This window comes from Rhinatrema bivittatum, chromosome 5, assembly GCF_901001135.1.
Source record: "Rhinatrema bivittatum chromosome 5, aRhiBiv1.1, whole genome shotgun sequence".
Taxonomy (NCBI): domain Eukaryota; kingdom Metazoa; phylum Chordata; class Amphibia; order Gymnophiona; family Rhinatrematidae; genus Rhinatrema; species Rhinatrema bivittatum.
This window is the reverse complement of record NC_042619.1, coordinates 320,263,072-320,286,604: the sequence shown is the minus strand read 5'-3', so window position 1 is coordinate 320,286,604 and position 23,533 is coordinate 320,263,072. Positions and strand designations below refer to the sequence as shown.

Below are 23,533 nucleotides of genomic sequence, written 5' to 3'. Positions count from 1 at the left end.
ACATGCTCAGTACACACCTGACTGGACCATTATTTCCTTCTTCGCAGAACGACTGGAAAAAAAAACAACTTAATCTGTGACAATTTAATCCTTTAGTTTCTGGGGATCTTCTGACCTTCCCAGTTAGCAGTTCTGAGTTTTTCCAACTATAGAGCTTGGAAAAATATTTAAAGCTAAGGAGCAAATGTAACCCTTAACTGCTCTGTATTTAAATTGTCGGCATTTGCATTTCAGTCACTCCATCACTCACCCAATATGAGCCTTTTCTAAACGTGGCACGAGTGTCGTCATATGGTGATCTAGTAGTTGAATTCTAAGGAGTTAATGGCAATGGACTGTCATAATGTTAAAGTGTTTCATCCTTATACCTAGCTGTAGGAATGTTCTGGGTACCAGGGATCATTCTGAAGTTACAAATGGGAATGGCTAGTAGAGCGAGGTCCCTGGGTAGCTCATTCCATAGAAGGTTGTGGTTTGGGATTTTTTTTCTACCAAGGTTAAAAGTTTATATCTGTAAAACTGGGAAGGTTCCAGAGGAATGGTGGGGACGGCCCAGTGGAGGTATGTGATTTGCATGTAAGTGGCAAGCATGAAATTGGACCAATGATTGAAGTTTTGCGTCTGGTATAAATTTGTGTGTATGTGGCCTGAAACAAGGGCTGTTTACTGAAGGAAGGAGCTTGAGTATTAGGAGTGTCTGGAGGAGTCAGGCCACAAAGGAAAGAGAGGAGAACTGGTGCTTCACCTGGAAGCACTGCTGGAAGTGTGCAAGTGGGATTACAAGTAAGAAGGAGAGAAACAGGTGGAGTGTGAAAGATAATCTGAGAGTACCATCCACTCTTGTGGATTTTTTGAGAAGTGCTGCAGGATTACTGGGAGAAAGAGGTTTTGGTTTAGAGATTTTTCTGAGGGAACTGTGTTTGGGGGGTAGTGGTGGTAGGGAGGGATGGCTAGGCCTAGGCGAGAGGCACCAGTTGACTATTTCTTCACAGAGCTTTAGACTAGTATGGGTTCCAACAGACCGGGTGGATGCATTAACTCATTTTCTGCTCCAGAAAGGAAGTGTCTGAATTCCTAACAGCTTCTAAAGAGTAAAAGTGTGGGTCTTCTGTGTCAGAAGGAGAAAACTATCCAGGGGCCCGCTTGGCTCCTCAAGGGTGAGAAAAGAGAGACTGTGAGCAAAGAAATAAGGAGAATGGTGTGAATGTGATTGGGCCTCTTGTGGAGAGCCAAGGAGTGAGAAAATGCAGAAGTTGTGAAGAAGTCAGCCAGGCCTTCGGTGCATTGGGAGTAGCCTGTATAAGAGCTGAACTGGGATTTCCCTAAGACTTGGGGAATAACCTACAGCCCAAAGGATACCTTTGAGAAGGAGTAAGAGTTCGGGACGGATATTTTTGTGAATTGAACACAATGGTAAGTGATGTGATTAAGACTGTGGACTAACTACAAATCTATTTTGGCTACTCATTTTTATTGCTATAAAATGTATTTATTTTTGGAGTACTAGAGACTTGTGGACAGTGGCATTCTTATCGATGTATTCTCAGTCAGTTTGGCCTTAACAGGAGATTCTGTCCCCAGCCCATGCCCTTTGAGACACTATTCCTCACCTTGGGATAGCCAGCCAAATACTACTTGAGATTTTGAGACAGTGTAGGTCAGTGGCTCAGTTTTTTTGCTTTATACACAAGGGAATCCCTTTCTCTGACTGATTATATCCTTTTTCTCTCAAAATTGTCTCTCAAATATTGGCTCATATGTCCTGTGGTTCTTCACAAGTTATATAAAATTGGTAGCTTTAGCACATGCAGTAATACACATCTTTGTTAAGACTTTCTTTATCGTTCAGCTATTTGTTATTTTGCCTAGCTGATTTTCATTGAACCTATGGAACCTGGTCACTGCTGCTCAAGCACCTGAATGTTGATCTGTTTCTAACTTTTTTGCATGTTAAAGCTGCTTCAGGCTCCTGCATGATTTTCTAGTAAAACCATGGACACTTGTTTTTAAAAATCTTATTTTAATTAAAAAAAAAAAAAAAAGTATCCAAGGGCAAATAAGCTTCTGATCTGCTAGCACTTATTTCTTCACCTCTACAATTGTAAAAAAAAACAACTCAAAATTGCTTCATTTTCAAGAGTGGAGCAAAACTATAATCCTATATCAAGATCTTAAGAAAAGGTGGGTCAAGAGTTCCTGACCCAGTCATCTGGACTTTGAGAAGTCAGGATTTGTATGAAATTCTTTCATGCAGATCAGTGATTCCTTATCTCTACTGGATGAATAAAATAATATCTGAGCTTCGGTGCAGTGCCTGTCCAATCTATTGGGCCGATACAGTAAAGTCCGTGGGAGAGCGGGCGAACAGGCCACTCTCCTGTGTGCGCGATTCAGTATGCAAATTAGGCCCGGAGGTAAAAACAGATAAAAGGAGGCGTTGGGGACACAAGCGCATCCCTAGCGCCTCCTTTTGGACCGGAGCGGCGGCTGTCAGCGGGTTTGACAGCTGACGCTCAATTTTGCCGGCGTCTGTTCTCGAGCCCGCTGACAGCCACGGGTTCGGAAACCGGACGCCGGCAAAATTGAGCGTCCGGTTTTCGAGCCGCGGGCCGACTTCAAATTTTTTTTATTTATTTTTTTTACTTTTGGTAACTTTTGGGACCTCCAACAATATCGCCATGATATTAAGTCTGAGGGTGCACAGAAAAGCAGTTTTTACTGCTTTTCTATGCACTTTCCCGGTGCCCAAAGAAATTAGCGCCTACCTTTGGATAGGTGCTAATTTCTGAAAGTAAAATGTGCAGCTTGGCTGCACATTTTCCTTTCTGTATCGCGCGGGAATACCTAATAGGGCCATCAAAATGCATTTGCATGTTGTGGGCGCTATTAGTTTGGGGGGGGGGGGGTTGGACGTGCGTTTTCGATGCACTATTACCCCTTACTGAATAAGGGGTAACGCTAGCACATCGAAAACGCGCGTCCATTCGAGGGTTAACAGTGCGCACTGTACTGTATCGGCCCGTATGTGCTGTAAATGCAGCCAGCACGAACACTATAGAAGTACAGTAGATCTACAGAATTATTTGCTTGGTAAGGGCTTTGATGCTGCTTCTGAAGGGCAGAGTTGTTGACTTTGAGCATGCAAAGCTGCCTAAATTACTCCATCCCATTGTCAGCCCTTTTTTATTTTTGAAATGATGTACTTTCTTTTCAGATGAATATGGTGATTTTTTTCCCAATGCTCATTAAATGAAAGACTGTCAGTAAGTTAGCTCACAGAGCTTTCATAATGGATCTTTGTCCTCCTGATCCTTCACATTCTTTTGCAAGAATTTAGTGCCCCTTAATTTGGAGTTGTGTGTGTGGGGGGAGGGTAACCTCCTAAAATAATTGTTTAAAATCTTCAACTAGACATGAGAAAACGGATTCATACATTCAGACTTTTTTTCTTTTTAATAGATTTAATTGAGAGAGACTTGCTAAATACTAAATCTGCTACAAGCATCCCTTTGCATATAGGAACACCCACAGTGTAATTATAATTGTTATGCATGGCTTTATCCTCAACATGGACACCCATAGTTTACTTTATCCTTTCATTCTTTAAGAGACTTCTGATGTAATTCACATGGTCCTGTGACAAGAATATTTCTGTTATATTGTGGGCAAAATATAAAGTCCATTACTGAAATCCTGAGCTTAAAAATTGTAGCTGTTTTGATGGCGCCTGGTCACAGAGCAGATGAAAATGCAGACATTTTTTGACATTCAATTTGTGAAAGAATATTAAGACACAGACGTGATCAGGCTCCTGCATGATTTTCTAGGCAGGAGCAAATTCATGAAGCGCTCGTATTTTTGGGATCTCTAAGGGAGTGATGGGAATTGTAAGGGTTAGATAAATTGAATGGAAGTTCCTTGATGGCAACAGGGGATGAAGTTTTACTCCCGATATTTCCTGATTCCAAAGAGGAATCAGGAAAGAGGGCTCTCAATTGTTTTCCTAAGTGGGATAAGTTCAAGATGGTCTCCCTTGGCACACTGATCCCCCCTCTTGCAGGGGGGAGACTGTCTTTGCTCCCTCAATCTCAAGGATGTGTACGCACACATCGAGGTCTCACAAAGTCTTCGGAGATATCTCCGCTTCCTAGTGGGCCCCAGGATTTTCAGTACAGCGTGCTGCAGTTTGGCCTCTCCTCCGCACCATGCATCTTCACCAAATGCCTGGCCCCAGGGGGGGCACATCTGCGCCAGCTAGGGGTTCAAGTGTTCCCCTACTTGGACAACTGGCTCATCAAGTGTAGTTCTCAGCAGGGGGCGCTTCAGTCCTTGCCCCTCACCGTTCAGGTGTGGGAGTCTCTTGGGTTCATCGTCAACTACCCGAAATCTCATCTGACTCTATCCTTACACCTGGATTTCATTACACTCCATCCTTGCACCTGGATTTTACCTCGTGACCGAGCACTTTCCTTAGCGTACTTGGTGAGCCTGGTGCATCGGAGCCCGTGGGTCACTGCCCATCATATACTCTGCCTCCTGGGCCACATTCCGGCTATGGACCATGTCACCTCCTTTGCCCGTTTGCACATGTGCAGGGCACAGTGGACCCTTCAATCCCAGTGGAGTCAGGCCTCCCAGAACCTCAGGGTGCGTGACCGTGTTACGCCGCCTCTCCAGCTCTCTCTCTTGCCTGGTGGGGGGACATAACCAATCTGGAGCAGTGGGTTGTCCTCACTACCAATGCCTCCACCCTGGAGTGGGGTGCCCACATGGAGGGGCTCTGCACCCAGTCGAGGGTGTAGAGGAGGCTCTACTGAAGCAGACCGTGCATAACCTATCTGACCAAAAGGTGTGCTGAGATGGGTACACCATCCACTCTGGGATGGTAAGCCCCAATGGCACTCAGATGCACCCTGACCAAGTTGGTTTTTAGACCAGACTCAGATAGGTACAAAAGGTAGTCCAAGAACTTTGGGACAGAGCAGTTAAATGATTCCAACCGTTGCTGCGCAGAGCATACGTGAAACCATTTCCACTTCAGGCCATACGACTTCCTAGTCGAAGGCTTCCTGGAGGTGACCAAAACATGGGAGACCCCATCAGACAGAGGGAGAGACCGCAAAACTAGTTTCAACATCCATGCCATCAGAGACAGCGCCCTTAGGTTCGGATGACATAGCCGCCCCTGATCCTGTGTTACCAGGGTCAGAGAGCTGGCCAGAATAATCGGGTCTCGGATTGAGAGGTCCTGCAGGAGCGGAAACCAAGCCTGACATCTGTACTTAGTTAATTCAATGTTTCCCACTTTCAAAAAAAACAACCCTGTCAACCAACACATCGTCCCCTCCCAATAATAACCATTTCCCAGCCTTTCTACCATCCACCAAGTAAAACACATTATTATTGAGCAAGAAATGAACCATATACATACACAATGAATAGCCATCAACCAAGAGACACAATACAAGTCACATGAAAAAGGAAGAGAAGAACTAAATGGTAGCCAGATATTTTAGACGCGATCTCGTACTTTCTTGGAATCCTCCGTATCGAAAAGGTTTCCAGCAAGTAAACATCCAAAAAGGAGGCCCTCCATATTTCTAAAGAAGGACCCAGGGGATTTAACCAGTGCTGTAATATCAGGCGCAGAGCATCCCTTAACTAGCAGCAATCTGAGGGATTGTTCACGTGGCCCAAAAGACAAAAAGCTACCAACCAGGGCTCCGTTGGGACCTGAATCAATTAATTTTTTTTTTTAATAGAATTCCAAAAAGGATGAATGACACTTCAGTCTCATAAGCAATGGACCAAAAACGCTGATGCAGATGCACATTTCAGACAACAGCTAGATTTAGTTATGTTTGTTGCAAACGCCTTACACGGCCAATATGTAGCCTAGTGCAGTATTTTAATATGTAGTTCCCAAAGTAACACACATTTCATAGTATGTCTCTTTAAAAGGTCACAATCTGAAATATTATCAGCCATAACCACAATTCCAAATTCCCCTGACCATTTTGTTGCTAAAGTACAGTAAATGTCTTACGAGCTTGTCTCATGCATATATTTGTACATCATAGATATAGACGCCTTTATTACATCTGATGGTGAAAACAATCTCTGAAAGGCGCCATTCACGATGTTCCCCAGACCTGACATAAGCATGTGTCTCAGATAGCTTGTCACTTGTAAATAATAAAGAAAATCAGCGGATTGAAAATGAAGGTGCTCCACAACCATTCTGTGTTTGCCACATTTAATAGCAGCTTTTGAGAATCAAACCAGTTTAGAATCTTCCCCAAATCTTCATTAATCCATTCCCATTGCCTGAGCTGGGTTGTTTCCTGCTCGAATGACCAATACATCATCTGCATATATAAATCCAACAAATCCTAAAGATCAAATCAGTGTATCTAACGGTTGAAAAACAAATTGAGTAATAAGTGATAGCGGGGAACCTTGTCGTTATCTTTGGATGATTAAAACCTTTCAAGTATCTGAAAGTCTGTATCATATCACCTCTGCTCCTCCTTTCCTCCAGGGTGTACATATTTAGATTTTTCAATCTCTCCTCATAAGTCATTCGATGAAGACAATCCACCTTTTTGGTCGCCCTTCTCTGGACCACCTCCATCCTCTCTCTGTCCCTTCGGAGATGCGGTCTCCAGAACTGAGCACAGTACTTCGGGTGAGGCCTCACCAAGGACCTGTACAAGGGGATAATCACTTCCCTTTTCTTACTCAATATTCCTCTCTCTATGCAGCCCAGCATTCTTCCGGCTTTAGCTATCGCCTTGTCACATTGTTTCGCCGACTTCAGATCGTTTGACACTACCCCGGAGGAAGTGGTGAAGTCCAAAACTGTGAAGCACTTCAAAGGGGCGTGGGATAAACATTGTGGATCCATCAGGTCCAGAGGACACGTATAAAATAGCAGGTAGCAAAACACTGCACGGAGCGGCAGTAGCCACAGAGGCATTCACGGAGCGGGATGCCAGTGGCCAGTGGTAGGTGTCCACCTTCACGGAGCGGAAGGATGAAGGGCAGCCATCTTCCAATTAAAAAAAAAAAAAGAAGAAAAAAACAGGGATGGGTTCATGGGCTATAGGTATTACCAATTATTAGGCTTTTCAATATTTGATGATAGTTAATGTGACTTTCAAGGCATACTTCACTTTCAATACATATCCAGCATAGCTCCCTGCTTCAACGACAGGGGAGAAGAAAAACTAATACTTCACACATATCCAGCATTGCCCTCTGCTTCATGGCAGAGAGCTATGCTGCCGCTTACCCAACTAATCAAACTTAATATTTCACTTGGAAGCAGCTCCATCACTGCTCTCTACATTAATAGTGGGGGTGAAAGGGAATTAGAACATAAGGTTACTAAGAGCCAAGAGAAACAGATAAGTATGAGAAAAAATAAGTGTGAAGCTTGCTGGGCAGACTGGATGGACCGACTGGTCATCTTCTGCCGTCATTTCTATGTTTCTATGTTTCTCTCCTGCTCCATGCACATCAGCCCTTCATCCCCCCCATCGAATACAGTTCTTTTGGATTTCCATACCCCATATGTATGACTCTACACTTCTTGGCATTGAATCTCAGCTGCCATATCTTCGACCACTCTTCCAGCTTCCTTAAATGCCGTCTCATTCTCTCCACTCCTTCCGGCGTGTCCCTCTGTTGCAGATCTTAGTGTCATCTGCAAACAGACAAACCTTTCCTTCTATCTCATCTGCTATGTCGCTCACATAGATATTGAAGAGAACCGATCCTTGCAGCACTCCGCTTAACACCGCTCTCTTCAGAGTAAGTTCCATTTATCATCACACATTGTCGTCTGTCCGTCAACCAGTTTGCAATTTAGGCCACCACCTTGGCATTCACTCCTAAGCTTCTCATTTTATTCACCAACCTCCTGTGCGGGACCGTATCAAAAGCCTTGCTGAAATCCAAGTAGATGACATTGAGCGCTCTTCTTTGATCCAATTCCCTAGTCACCCAGTCGAAAAAGTCAATCAGATTTGTCTGACAGGATCTTCCCCTGGTAAATCCATGCTGCCTCTGGTCCAGCAATTCTCCTGACTGTAGATAGTTCACTATTCTTTCTTTCAGCAGCGACTCCATCACGTTTCCCACCACCGAGGTGAGGCTAACCGACCTGTAGTTACCAGCCTCCTCTCTGCTCCCACTCTTGTGAAGCAGGACCACTACCACTCTTCTCCAATCACTCGGCACCACTCCTGTTTCTAGGGATCTATTGAACAGGTCACATAGCGGACCCACCAGCACATCTCTGAGCTCTCTCAGTATCCTGGGATGAACCTCCTCAGGCCCTGTGGCTTTGTCCACTTTGTTTCCCCAGCTCTTCCCACACATTCTTCACTGTAAACTGAGTTACATCTACTCCACTCCCCTCCAGTTTCTTGTTAACTAGCGATGGTCCTTCTCCTGGGTCCTCTTTAGTGAGCATCAAACTGAAGTATTTGTTTAATATTTCTGCCATTTCTTCATCTCTCTCTACATATTGATCCTTTTCACCTTTCAATTTCACTATACCACTTTGAACTTTTCTCCTTTCTCTGATTGTATCTGAAAAATGTTTTGTCACCTCTCTACTTCTTTGGCAATCCTTTCTTCCGCTTGACTTTTTGCCATCTTGATTACTTTCTTCATCTCCCTCAGTTGTATCTGATATTCTTCTTTGTGCTCCTCCCTTTGGGATCCTTTATATTTATTGAATGCTGTTCATTTAGCGTTTATTTTGTCAGCCACCTCCTTTGAGAACCAGATAGGTTTCAATTTTCTTTTGCTTTTCTTTACTTTTCTAACATATAGATTAGTTGCCTTGATAATTGCTCCTTTGTCCACTGTTGATCCACATCTCTCTCGTTCTCCCAGCCTTTTAGGCGTTTTGTAAAAATAATCTTTTTTAGCAGTGTCTAATGCTTCCCTATATCGTGCAAGATTTGAATGACAGTGCTCCAGAAAAGTAGGCACCACCTCATAGAACGCAAGTCCTGTGTAAACCAAGGGGCATTTTTTTTTTTTTTTAATGATGAACCTGAAGTGACTTTTGGGGTGAATAGGTTAAGAGCAGAATGAAGACTAGATTGCCAAAGAGACACCAGATCTACATTTGTGAGAGTTGAGGTAAAAAGCATAGGTAACCATAAGCTTCATAGCTGATCAGCTTATATCCTAGGGCAACATGAAATACCAATTAAAGGCCTTCCTGGAAAAAAACAGCTGTTGAAGAACTGATAATAAACAATTACTCAAATGATGACTGGACCATGGGAGCGATGTGCAGGTTATTGGTATTATTTTATCTGTGATCCAGGATTTAGAAATAAAAATCAAATCCAGGTATGCCCCAATCTTATGTTTTAGAAAATGAATAGCCTGGTTCCACGGAAGTTTAAAAAAAAATAAAAAAATTCACATACTGTTGAAAGAGGATATTAAAATCACCCAGTACAATAACATTTTTTCACATCCACTTTAGCCGCTATTAAACCATCAATAAAAACTGAGTGGTTACCCTAAAATATTAGGGGGTAATATGACAAGCAGTCCCCAGTTAAACCCTGATTTAAGAAGATGAATCTAATGGAGCAGCTTTGAAAGTGCAAAGCAGCTTTAGGCTGCCACTACCAGAAGCCCTCCGCCTTGCGGTTGGGGTTTAGAAAAAATTACATAATCCGGAAGGTGGAGCTGTTGCAGCAAAACTTGTGTCCAAAGGGAGGAGCCAAGTTTCAGTAAGGCCAGGTATATCTGGAGAACGGTCTTTTAATAAATCCATAATTGGAATTTTCTGGCGAACTGCCTGACAATTTTCCAAATTGATAAACTGCTATCTATTTTGGCCATTGAAAGAATATGGAGCTTAATATCCTCTGGAATTAAAATGGGTAAGATAAACTAAGTTTAAGATAATGTACATATTGAGCAACAGCCTAAGCCTAGTCAAATATACCAAATAGTCATACCTCAAAACTTAACAGAAAAAGTAACAGCTGTGTGCAGTTTGAATTAAAATTGTTCTCTCCCACTTCTGCACTCATATGTGCACGAAGGAGCGCACCAAGTAGCATGCTCCTTAGTTTAGTGTGTGTGACTGTGATGCGTGCCCCTGTGGTGCGTGGCGCCTCTAGCGTCTGCACAGGAAACAGGTAGGGGGGTTGTTCATGGGGCGGAGCTTAACGCTGCTGCTGGGCAGCTGCGAGCAGGTAGCAGAGAAGCAACAGTGCTGAAGCTGACCTGAAAATGAAGCAACACTAACTCCAAAGATTTCAATGAACAATCAGAGGACAATCCGCAGGAAAGCAATAGAAGCAGGCACAGGGTGAGCAATACACCATGGCTTTCTGCACTGAGAACATCATTTGTATGCACAAAGCATATTTTCTGCACATAAATTCCAAATACAGATCACTTAGGAGCACAAGGTCTTCCTACCTCAAGTGAAGGTGCTCCTAACTCGTTACACAGGATTTTAATGCAGAATACATTTTTTTGTGCACATAAATCTAAAGATCAACATCACAGAACATATACAAACACATGATTTAATGGAACAAAGTCAGCATGGCTTTACCCAAGACAAGTCTTGCCTCACAAATCTGCTTCACTTTTTTGAAGGAGTTAATAAACATGTAGATATAGTGTATTTGGATTTTCAGAAGGCATTTGACAAAGTTCCTCATGAGAGGCTTCTAAGAAAAGTAGAAAGTCATGGGATAGATGGCGATGTCCTTTCATGGATTACAAACTGGCTAAAAGACAGGAAACAGAGAGTAGGATTAAATGGACAATTTTTGCAGTGGAGTGCCTCAGGGATCTGTATTGGGACCCGTACTTTTCAATATATTTATAAATGATCTGGAAAGAAATACAAGTGAGGTAATCAAATTTGCAGATGATAGAAAATTGTTCAGAGTAGTTAAATCACAAGCAGATTGTGATAAATTGCAGGAAGACCTTGAGTGGAAAATTGAGCATCCAAATGGCAGATGAAATTTAATGTGGATAAGTGCAAGGTGATGCATATAGGGAAAAATAACCCATGCTATAGTTACATGATGTTAGGTTCCATATTAGGAGCTACCGCCCAGGAAAGAGATCTATGCATCATTGAAGTCGTCGGTTCAGTGTGCTGTGGCAGTCAAAAAAGCAAACAGAATGTTAGGAATTATTAGGAAGGGAATGCTGAATAAAATGGAAGATGTCATAATGCCTTTTTATCGCTCTATGGTGAGACCGCAGAAAATTCTGTGTATAATTCTGTGTATAATTCTGGTCACGGCATCTCAAAAAAGATATAGTTGCAATGGAGAAGGTAGAGAGAAGGGCCACCAAAATGATAAAGAGGATGGAACAGCTCCCCTATGAGGAAAGACTAAAGATGTTAGGACTGTTCAGCTTGGAGAAGAGACGGCTGAGGGGGATTATGATAGAGGTGTTTAAAATCATGAGAGGTCTAGAACGGGTAAATGTGAATCAGTTATTTACTCTTTTGGATAATAGAAGGACTAGGGGGCACTCCAGGAAGTTAGCATGTAGCATATTTAAAACTAATCAGAGAAAGTTCTTTTTCACTCAAAACACAATGAAACTCTGGAATTTGTTGCCAGGGGATGTGGTTAGTGCAGTTAGTGTAGGTGAGTTTAAAAAAGGATTGGATAAGTTCTTGGAGGAGAAGTCCATTACCTGCTATTAATTAAGTTGACTTAGAAAATAGCCACTGCTATTACTAGCAACGGTAACATGGAATAGACTTAGTTTTTGGGTACTTGCCAGGTACTTGTAGCCTGGATTGGCCACTGTTGGAAACAGGATACTGGGCTTGATGGACCCTTGATCAGACCCAGTATGGCATGTTCTTATCATATTTTGTGCACATAAATTATGCATGCATATAAACTTTCTGCACAGAAAACATAGTTTAAGTGCCTAAATCAGGTTTTATGCCCACAGGGATGGTAACTTTCAAACGGATGCGTGGGCTTGTATGTACACGTGTGTTGGCGTGCGCCCAGAGATGTGGCAATTTTATAATATACGCGTGCATATGTTATAAAATAACCTGGGTGCGCGTATGTGTGCACCCAGTTTTTGCAAGTGAGCGCGCAAAGTTAGATTTGAGCCACACAAGTGGGGGAATTTTATAACAGGCGCGCGTCCACGCCATGTCCGGTTTCACCAGTCCATCCACCAATTCGCTCGGTCTAGAGCTAGGTCCGCCAAACTCCCCTGGTTCTTTACCTGCACTCCTCTCAGTTACTTCAGACCCCTTAAACCCCTCAGAGATGCCTTTTTTTTTTTTTTTTTTTTTTACTTGTACCTCCTTCATAGCAGAAGTAAAGTTACGTGGCACTAGACTGGGGGCGCGTCCAGGCGCATAGGTAACGGCATGCACATCTCTTGGCCACGCCCCAGAACGCCTATACTATGCCCTATGCACGAGCATCCCCTCACTTTATAACATGCTAGTTGTGGCCTATCTCTTGATTTTGGTGTGTTTTATCTCTCTTAAAATTCATCTCTAAGGGTTAAATTACACAGAGATTATTTAGAGACACGTCCAGTTGTGTGGGACAGATTGTTGATGTACCTGTATTTCTCCCATAATATTTGAGACAGACAGATCCTAAGAAGCAGTGATATGGTGAACTAAAGCAAAGAGGACGCGACATATTGGATTAATTGAAACATCTTCCCTCAGTTATGTATGTTAGGAGCCCATGTAATAAGCTGTGCATTAAATTTGAAATTCAGTATACTGTTTCTTAGGGTGTGCACTATAAAAAAAAAATTGTAACTACCAATGCATTAAGCTAACAGTATGCAGTGCATCAGGAGTAAAAAAAAAAAAAAAAAAGCATGCTAACCAAACATTGTGCATAAAAAAATGCTTCTCGGTTACCACTCCCCCTCAGAAGAATATAATTTGCATGTTTTACACAGTCATCCCATAGTGACTTGTAAGATCTAGAAGGTGGGTGGGGGGAGTAGGCCTACAGCAGAACTGTGTAGGATGGCGCTATGACATGTTGATTTCTTTGGTCTTTAGATAACTGCCAGTTTATAAGCCTGCTAGTTTATCGACAGCACATTTTTGACATAGCTGCTTCCTGTCAAAGTACAGCAGGAAGAAGCTGGCTCCAAAATTAGCAAGCTAATGTCACAAGGAAAGCAGCTGGTAACCGATAGAGAGGGAGGAAGGGCAAAGCTTTCTAGAGTCATACCAGTCCACGTTAAAGAGCCAGCCCCCTTTTTTTTTCTGCCTTCACTGAAAGTGTCAGCTACAAAAGAGGTTGGGTTCTTAAATTAATGATTTGTTCTCTTGTAAAAGCTGTTGCTGACAATTAAAATAGACTGCATATGTTAAGACTACAGCTTTGCGATTATTTTTTAATTTAAGCATTAGTTTTTCTTGTTGCTAGTATTTTTTATTCCATCTGATGCTTTCTTTTCTCAGTACCGGAGTTTGAAAAGCAAATCACCCCCGTGGTTCAACATAGGAGGGGAAGTGAGTCACTTCTTTGCTGTTAGTGGGTGTTAGAGACAAAGTCTCTCCCACCTGCCACCCAACAGGAGCCAGTAGAACTTGCTTGACGGCGGGAGGCACATGTAAAAATAAAGGGCATGATTTCTATTTATTTATTATAATTTTTCCTATCCTGCCTTATTGTCTAAAAAGGTGGTCCTGTTGCGCCTGTCGGTCACAGACGGCTGCGCCCTTTGTTGCTTACCTTTTTTCTGCCTAGCTCCGTTCACCTTGGGAAGATGGCTGCCTCTGCTTCACTACGCCGACCCCCTCCGGCGTCCCCAGACCGGCATGGGCGATTTGCGTTCGCCATCTTTCTCCCGGGATCACCTAGGGCCACGCACATGCGTGCAGCCCCGTCCTTTTCGTGCGTCATGGCAGGAACCTCGGGGGCGTCCCCACCGCGTGACGTCACTGCTCAGGATATTTAAACCCATTTCACAGTTCCAGCTACGAGTTAGCAAGGAAACATCTATGCTGATCTCTCCTCGTTACCAGACTCCTCCACTCTGTGTACTCTCGCTCCAGGATGACTTAGGTACCCGCTCCACGGAGGCCTTGCCTCACTCCCCTTTACCCTCTGGGGTATCTGCTACCAACAAGGACGCCAAAGGTACTCGCTCCTCGGGGGCCTTGCCATGCTCCTAATTACCCTTTGGGGTTGCCTATCTATTACCAGGACATCTACGGTACCCGCTCCTCGGGGCCTTGCTTGTCCAAGACCTCCGCTCCTCGGGGCTCTCTCCTACTACAACTACCAGCATCAGAGTGAGTACTGCCGCTCCAGTTCTGTCATTGTTTGTCTCGTCTCATCTCTCTCTCTCCATAGACTCCCGATCTACTCTGCACTGCGGGCCTGTTGAGACTGTGGAACTGCCATTCCACTCTGCTACATATAGATGGAACATTATCATCTGGGTCTTCTCTCCTAGCTGGAATCCTCACCCGATCCTCGGGTTACCATCTACGTTGCAGTACAATAACAATATATCTCTGTGTCCATCTCTGCCTAGAGCTAGCCTATCGCTGCAAGTCCCCACAGGGTGGAGCCCTGTGGGAGGGGTCATCTTTTACAGCGACCAAGGGCCCACGCTTCAATGTCCAAAGTACAACAGGTCCAATGCAGTGTACAATAAAAACATAAGAATTGTCATGCTGGGTCAGACCAAGATCCATTGAGCCCAGCATCCTGTTTTTCCTTGGTAGCCAATGCATCCTGCACGTACCTGGCAAATCCCCTAAAGTAGATCTATTTCCTGTTACTCTCAGGAATAGCAAAAAGAACATAATATATATACTGAACTGGGTCACACCAAGGGATTATCAAGCCCAGTATCTTGTCTCCATCCAGCAGCAGCCAATCCAAGTCACAAGTAACTGGCAAGTACCTAAGCATTAAATAGATCCCATGCTACTAATGCCAGTAACAAGAAGTGGCTATTCCTTATTGATTGATAGCAGTTTATGGACTTCTTCTCCAGGAACTTATCTAAACCTTTTTTAAACCCAGCTAACTACCTTAACCACATCCTTTAGCAACAAATTTCAGAGCTTAATTGTGTATTGAGTGAAAAATAATTTTCTCAGATTCTTTTTTTTTTTTTTTTTCCAAAATAATTTTTATTGAAAGAAGGAAGCATAGGGCCGAGGGACCACAATGAGCCCAAACAGTACATTGAGTATAAAGAAAAACACATCTCCTTCAGAATTCTCCATAAGAGTCTCTCAACTTTACACAAGACACTACACAACCAAAATGTTCACTGGCTAAATGACTCCCTACACTTCCATACCTCGAATAGACCCACCAGATCCACCTACAAAGGAACCATACACACTCCCTCACCCAAACTTACGCATCTCATCTCTACGAAAGAACGTACACTATCTATAGCCGGACCTTCAATCTGGAACTCTATGCCCTCTGACCTTCGTCAGGACCACTACATCCGGACATTTAAGAAAAAAATAAAAACTTGGCTTTTCAAACAGGCCTTTACATAATCCCCTCCCCCTTCCATTGTCCTCGCTACAGTACTATTCTCCTTCCCCTCAATCAACTCTTAATCATCGCTCATTCCCTCCCCGCCACTGGCCCTTTTCCTCTTCCTTTTGCATTTACACACCATGTTTATTTATTCCCTGTTTTGAACTTTGTAACCCCCAGTTATGGTTCTTGAGACTTTTTTTTCCTTTTCCATATATTGTCAATTTTTTTTACATCCCGTTCTATGTAAATCTTCTAAAGTTATTTTATACCCATTCTATGTAAACCGATGTGATGTGCAAACGAATGTTGGTATAAAAAAGTTTCAAATAAATAAACGATAAGTATCCAGGAATAAAATCAGAATTGAGTGGCAATAAACTAACAATCGAGTCCTTTGATCCCTGAAAAAAACATCCGATTCATTTTAAATGTGTTTGCTAACTTCATGGAGTGTCCCCTAGTCCTTGTATTATCCAAAAGGTTAAATAACCATTTCACATTTACCTATTCAAGTCCTTTCGTGATTTTAAAGACCTCTTATCATATCACCCACTCTCCGCTGTCTTTTCTCCAAGCTGAACAGCCCTAACCTCCTTAACCTTTCCTCATAGGGGAGCCATTCCATGCCCTTTATCATTTTGGTCGCCCTTTTCTGCACTTTCTCCAGTGCAGCTATATCCTTTTTTGAGATGCGGTGACCAGAATTGCACACAGTATTCAAGGTGTGGTCTCACCATTGTTAAATCTCACATCAGATATTGAGTTTTAGGGCTTCTGTTTCTGCCTTTGTTTTTTCCCTTCGGTCTTTTTTGGCCGAGCTATACCTCTTTGTGTTCTAATTGGTTCCCATACCGGGAGTCGAACCCGGGCCGCCTGGTTGAAAACCAGGAATCCTAACCGCTAGACCATGAGGCATTATGACATCCTCAGTTTTATTTGCCATTCCCTTCCTAATAATTCGGAACATTCTGTTTGCTTTCTTGACTGCCACAGCACACTGAACTGACGATTTCAATGTATTATCCACTATAATGTCTAAGCCTCTTTCCTGGGTGGTAACTCCTAATATAGAAACTGACATCATGTAACTGCAGCATGGGTTATTTTTCTCTATATGCATTAACTTGCACTTGAACACATTATATTTCATTTGCCTTACAGATGCCCGATCTTCCAGTTTCGCAAGGTCTTAAATTTCTGTAGGACCTTGATCACAATCCACTTGTGACTTAACCACGCTGAATAATTTTGTGTCATTGCAAATTTGTTCTCTTCACTCATCGTACCCCTTTCCAGATCATTTATAAATATATTAAAAAGCATCGGTCCAAGTACAGATCCCTGAGGCATTCCACTGTTTACCTTTTTCCACTGTGAATACAGACCATTTAATCCTACTCTGTTTCTTGACTTTTAACCAGTTTACAATCCACAAAATGACATCTCCTCCTATCTCTCTCATGAGGGACTTTGTCAAATGCTTTCTGAAAAATCAAATACATCTCATCTACCGGTTCGCCTCTGTCTACGTTTATCCGCCCCTTCAAAAAAAATATAGCAGATTTGTGAGGCAAGACTTCCCTTCAGGTACAACAGATGCTTTTAATGATAGATTACAAATTACGTGTAATAGACCTGAAATTTCATTTTTTAGTTCTTTCAGAACCCTGGGGTATATATCATCCAGTCCAGGTGATTTGATACTTTTCTTAGTCTGTCTGGCTATTAATGTTTTCCTCTAGGAAGCTGTCCAAACTTTTTTTTTTTTAACCTCGCTATGCTAGCTGCCTTGCCCATGTCCTCTGACAACAGATTCCATGGCTTGATTGTGCGCTGAGTGAAAAAAGTACTTTTGAAAGAATAAATAACTGTCCATTATTTACCCATTCCACCCAACTGATTCTATAAACCTCTATTGTGTTCCCTTTCATCTGTCTTTTTTTTTCAAAGCTGAAGAGTCCTGGCCTGCATACCCTCTCATCATAGATTCCCTATCACACATTAGAATCTGGAGATTGTTCAAAGGGTTCTGCTGCTCCAGCAAAGCTTCCCAATATAGATCGGCTATCTTGAAAGCACTGAACTTTCTGCAGAGCAGCTTAGAGAAGGGATTAGCCTTTAAGGTACAGGTGGCATCTATATTGTGCTATAGAGGTTGAATCAGAGGCAACCAGGTGGCATCTCAAATGGAAAAAGCACATGGGACTTCCCTTCAGGCCAGTTGCATTGCAGTGGGATCTTAATGTAGTTTTGAGGGCATTGGTGAAATCCCTCTTTGAGCCAATGAAGCAGGCATCCACAAAGAACCTGTCCCTGAAAACCACCTTCCTGATAGCAATCTGCTCTGCCAGTCACATCTCAGATCTTCAGGCCCTATCATATAGGGAATATCTGATTTTTTTTTTTTTCTACAGACTGTCACTTTTTGGCCGGTACCATCTTTCTTGTCCAAGGTGGTATCTTCATTCCATGTAAATCAATCATTGTAACTCCCAGAATTTAGATGTAGCAATCTGGGGGGCAAAGATGTCAGTCTATACCTATTAGATGTATGGTGGATTACAAACTGGTTGACGTCTGCTGACAGGAGGGCTGCCTAGCAGCAGCATCATCACAGGGAAGAAGTGTTACTGATCTTAGTTGAAATGTCACCAGTGTTTGATCTAGTGGATCATTCCCTTATTTGTGTTGTCGCTTGTTAGGTTGTCAAGGACTGGTTCTTCAGTGGCTAAGCTCTTCTCTGGCAAATAGTGCTCAACATATTGGTCAGGGAAGAGCTGATTCCCATAGCTTTGAGGAGCTCTGGCGAACCTTCGGGCTCACCCCTTTCTTCGCTGCTCTTTAATATCTTCACGCAGTCTTTGGGAGCTTTGCTCTGTTCTCTGGGAGTGTGAGGTTATCTATATGCTGATATTCAGCTGATTGTCCCCCTGAGAAATGAGGTTGGAGCATTGCAGGAGATAAATTGCTGGTGATTTCTAGAGGATGAAAACTTTATAGGGGAAATCGGATTAGTAGGAAAATGTTTATTCCGAAAACCAAATCAAGATACAAACACAATTACAATGAAATAATACCTTCAGTTTTTATTTTTTGCACTAATTTATATATTTTTGAGGAGGGGAGGAGAGAATAGTTTATTTTAACTTGTTTGGGCTTCCACCTCAGTTGGAATCGGGGCTGGGATCTGGTACCATAAACTTTCATTCGCAGTTACCTGGGGGATTTTTTTCTCCCTATTTTATATTCCTGTTGCGGTCTCCACCGCTTCCCCCTTGCTAGCTGTGTTCAGGGCTCACCTCCAAGGCCGGGAATGCCACCTCCGTGGCTCTGCTAAGCATGCTGGGCGTCCGCCATTGCTGGGCCGTCTTGCTGCCGCCCCGCGCACGGGGACGCGCGTTATGGACGTACGCTCGCCGGAAGCCTGACCCCGCCTGAACTAGTTACGCCACGCCCCAAGCCCGATATAACCGGCATCCCGCAGTCCTCTCATTGCCTTGCAACGAGGGTCGCTACCATGAGTAGTTCTTAGTTGCACTTCCGTTGTCCTGCCTCAGCTACCGACTTGTGCTCGTTCCTGACTCTGCTTCTGCCTGCCGCCAGCCACCGACCTCTGCTCGTTCCTGACTCTGCTTCTGCCTGCCGCCAGCCACCGACCTCTGCTTGTTCCTGCCTCTGCTTCTGCCTGCCGCCAGCCACCGACCTCTGCTCGTTCCTGACTCGACCACTGTCTGCCGCAGCTGCCTCGCTCGTGGACTTTGCCTCCTGCAGGCCTGGACTGGAATCACTGCCAGTCTGTCTTGGGTCCTGTTACCTTCTACTCTCTGCCAGGCTCTGGCCTACTCGCTGCTGGCTCCCAGCTTGTATCCTGCAAGCCCTAGTCAAGACATTACTGACTCTGATCCTGCTTCCGCTTGCCCTGTGCTCTCTGGCCTATTGGCTCTTGCTTCTGGACTCTGTGCTCACCCTTGCCTGGGCCTTCCTAGAGAGACTATCACTGTGCAGAAGTCCCAAGGGACTTGGGACCCTACGGGCTCCTCCTGGGGTGTCCTGGTTCCCGGGTGAAGAGCTTAGCTGCACTCCCAAGTCCCGAGGTTCTGGGACCCTACGGGCTCCTCCTGGGGGGTTCCTGGTTCCCGGGCAAACTCCTGTGCTTGTGGCTCTGCCTCCCGAGCTACTCTACCCAGGGTGGTTCGGCTCAAGGGTCCACTCCCGAACCGCGGCTCCCAGGCCGCAACAATTCCTTCCAGACTTACTGAGCTAAGTCATTGCCGTGACCGTCTTTGGCCTGGGGCCATGCACCAGGGCGCCTTCCGGAGCCCTGCAACCATGGGCCCTAGATCTGGCCACTCTGTGTATCAACCTAGGGAGTAGAAGATCCGTCTCGGGCACCCGTCCTTTTTCTCCTCTCTCCTATAACCTAGCCTTTGCAGCAACAGAAATTGGCCAGATGTCTTTCCAGAGCCCAGGGTATATGCATGCAGGCTGGCCACTGGTGTGCAGAGGCCGGCGTGCCATCCTCTCTGAGTGCTGTGAATGTCGCCTCCAACACCCTCAGCTTCAGCTAAGAGAAGCCAGGCTCTGAATACACGCGTGAATCTCTCGTATAAACACAGTCACTAAGCCATCGGGCTACCTCGTCTTTGTTATTTTTTAACAAGTTATAGTAATCTCCACTCCCTTGCTATTCCACAAGAAAAGAGACACCATAAACCTTGTTCCAAGTGTTCTCTTCTTCAAGTTTAGATATCCATTAGAACAAACTCGCTTCTCCTTTTGTAGTCATAGGACAGTGAGAACTGATGCCAGTGGTATAAGAAAATTGAATTGAGCATGGTCCAATCAAAGTTTCTTTATAATATTTTCAAGGGTGTTTAGCCCATCCATTAATAAAATACTGACTACATCCTTCACTGAAACAAGCATTTTGGCTATTTTATTGGCATGGATTTTTTTTTTCATAGTTTAAGCTTAGTTTCTTAATTGTCAAGTATATAGATCTTGAGTACCATCATACACACCCCCTGGAGAGTGATATAGTTTGCCTTGAAAAGTAGGCTATTATTGAAAACACATTAAATAGTACAAGACTGTGTTGGTACATTAGGGCAATGCAGTAAGCTCCTAGCGCTTCTTGTGGTACCTCAGCATGATTCCACAAGACAAGTCTTGTTGCAGGCCATTCCTTAACTGGCAGAATTATGCAGTACTTACCATGTGGTCTTTATCTCCCGCTGCCACATTCATTCTTATTTAAATTGTCTCCTCAGAATGATTTGCCATAGATATAGGGGGAGATGAAGGGGGTAATACCCTAGAGCAGTGGTTCTCAACAGGTTTGTTGGGGTACACCAGTCTATTGCAAGATCACAGAAGGAGGGTCGCTGAGCCAGCAGAAGGCTGCTCTTTCCTCATCAGTCTGGACAGGAGTTGGCTGATTTCTCCTTTATTGGGTATGACAGGAGGCTGTCATACCCAATAAAGGAGGTTATTCCCTTCTCTTTCACCCAGATCAGAGCGAGATATCACCAACTCTTGTCCATATGGGCCCGGCAGGACACCAACTTTATCTTCCTCTGCCTGGCTTGGCAGTGAGGCTGCTGATGGTCTCTTCACCCCATGGGGGTCTGGACATAAAAGCAGGAGCATGAGGGAGAGAGGTGCGTGCTCTCTAGATCCACTGCTGACTTCCGCGGCTGCTGCCGCCTCCTCTTCTTCCTCTCCTCAGTGCTTCTTGCCCTTATTTGGCTGGTAAAGCGGGAGGGAGACTCTGGATTGGACTGAAGACTTTTATGCTGGCTGGGAGCCAGGAGGAGGGGGAAATGTGCTGGGCAGGAAGGCCTTGGGAGGTAGGGAGTCAGGAGTCTGCTGGGTGGCAAGGGGTGGGAGAGAGGAGGTTGGGGTTGCTGGGTAGGGAGAGGTGGAAACAGGAGGGGCTGGGGCTGCTGAGCTGGGGGGAGAGATGGGAGGTAGGGCTGCCGGGTTGGGGGGAGAGGGGGGGTCAGGGGATGCTGAGCAGGAAGGGGTGGGAAAGAGGTGGTCCGAGGTATGGGCAGGAAGGGCAGGAAGAGTTGAGCAGGGGAGAGGGGTGGGGGTGTCTGAATTGTTGGATAGGGATAGGAGCATGTGAAGGGACGATTGAGTAGTTGGAAGAAATGAGGGATGATGGGGGCATGGAGGGGAGTGACGGGGTACAACAGATGTGTCAGTTTTGAGAATATGCATTTCTTCTCGCTTTGAACTTTGCTTGGTGGAGGAGGAAATATATTTCTGTTTCTGTTTCTCCAGTTTTGCACTGCATGCAGAAGGTGGTCTTGGGGTTTCCATTCCAGGTTTTGTTTCCACATTTGTAATTTGTGATCTTTTATTCTATATTTGGTGAAGGCAGGTCTGTCTGTGTTCTGTGTGTATGTGACTGAGATGAGGTACTTTACTAGAGGTTTGTATCGGCCTTATTTGATGTATTTTCTTAATATGATATTGCACTGGTGCTGAACTGCTGCCTTTTCATGGCTATTGCTGTTTCATTTCTTGGAGTTAGTGTTGCTGAGGTATGGCAGGTCTGATAGACATGCACAGAGTGGCGTTTGTTTGTATTATTTTACAGTGCACCTGGTAGTAGAGGAAGTTTGTGATGCTGTTATTGAGTTGACAGAATCAGAATAGCTTTTTGTGCAGGGAAATGTCTTAGTTCTGCTCTGTACTCGTTAGGAAGCGGGAGATTCATGTGGATTGCAGAGTATGTTTATATTTAGTCCCATGATGATCATGTGTTCAGTGTGTCATGCATGTAAGTGAGAAAAAAGGTTGAGAACTACTGCCCTAGAGAATGGCAAGTCCATCCTTGTTGTCTTATAGCATGTAATATATATGCTGGCTTGCCTATACTTCACATCCTGACAGTAGGATTTTTCCAGGTCCATATGTGTGTGTGTGTGTGTGTGTGTGTGTGTGTGTGTAAATCTCGCTCTCTCATTTTGGAACATCAAAGGCTAGTTATTTGTCCCTGGACCTCCTAGATTTGCAGCTCATGAATGTAGTAGTTAGGAATAGATAGAGCTCCTGCTGCCAAAACCCAAGGATAAGTGGTGACTTCCCCCAAGTCTACCTGGTTATTAAGCTTGACTTTTCCAGGAACTTGTCCAAACCTTTTATAAATCCATCTTCATTACCTGCCTGGACCCCAACCTCTGGCAAGAATTGCAGTGCTTAATTGTGCGCTGAGTGTGTGAGAATTTTCTCCAATTTATTTTAAATGTGTTACTTACTATCTTCATGGAGTGTCCCCCTAGTTTTTGTATTTTCAAAGAGTAAGTAACTGATTCACCGGTGTTTGCATTCCATCTTTTATCTTTGATTATGTTCCATGAGCTTACATTTATTTATTTATTTATTTATTAACTTTTATTTACCGACATTCGTGCAGCACATCATGCCGGTTTACAAAGAACTCAGGTGGGCGATACAATAAAACAATAAAACAATGTACAAAGAATAAAATAAAGTAACAAAAACATAACAATATAACCTTAGAACAAAATACTATTTCTTACGAAAAGGACACATTAACCGATCGTGATCAAAAAGGATAAATTAAGCAGTAGAGGGGGATGTTGTTTCTTCTAGGGTATCCATGGGTGGTGTGAGGGGAAGCGGGGAAACATAGGGAGGGGTGGAGAAAGTTCAAGCAGGGGGGGCTGGGAGAGATTAAATTTGGTTTGTGTCAGGATAGGCCTGTCGAAATAGCCATGTTTTGACTCCTTTCTTGAAAATTTGCAGGGATGTCTCTTGGCGTAGGAGGGTGGGGAGGGAGTTCCAGAGGTTGGGGCCAGCGACGGAAAAGGCTCTCTCTCTGGTGTGAGTAGAATGTGCTGCCTTTAGAGATGGGGTGTGTAGAGTGCCTGCATGGGTTGTTCTTGTGGGACGGTCGGAGGAACGGTAACGAGGCATTTCGTCTAGCCAGGTGTGATTATGTTTGTGTAGGG

The 23,533-nt window shown here is 44.0% G+C and overlaps 1 protein-coding gene and 1 non-coding gene across 8 annotated transcripts in view; one reads left to right on the top strand and one right to left on the bottom strand.

Annotated features, from left to right (window-relative positions):
* Positions 1 to 23,533, top strand: part of TBL1X (transducin beta like 1 X-linked) — a 507,113-nt gene that overhangs the window by 86,799 nt on the left and 396,781 nt on the right. The window lies entirely within an intron of this gene.
* On the bottom strand, positions 16,392 to 16,463 carry TRNAE-UUC. The gene has a single exon. It is a non-coding gene; the product is annotated as a tRNA-Glu (tRNA).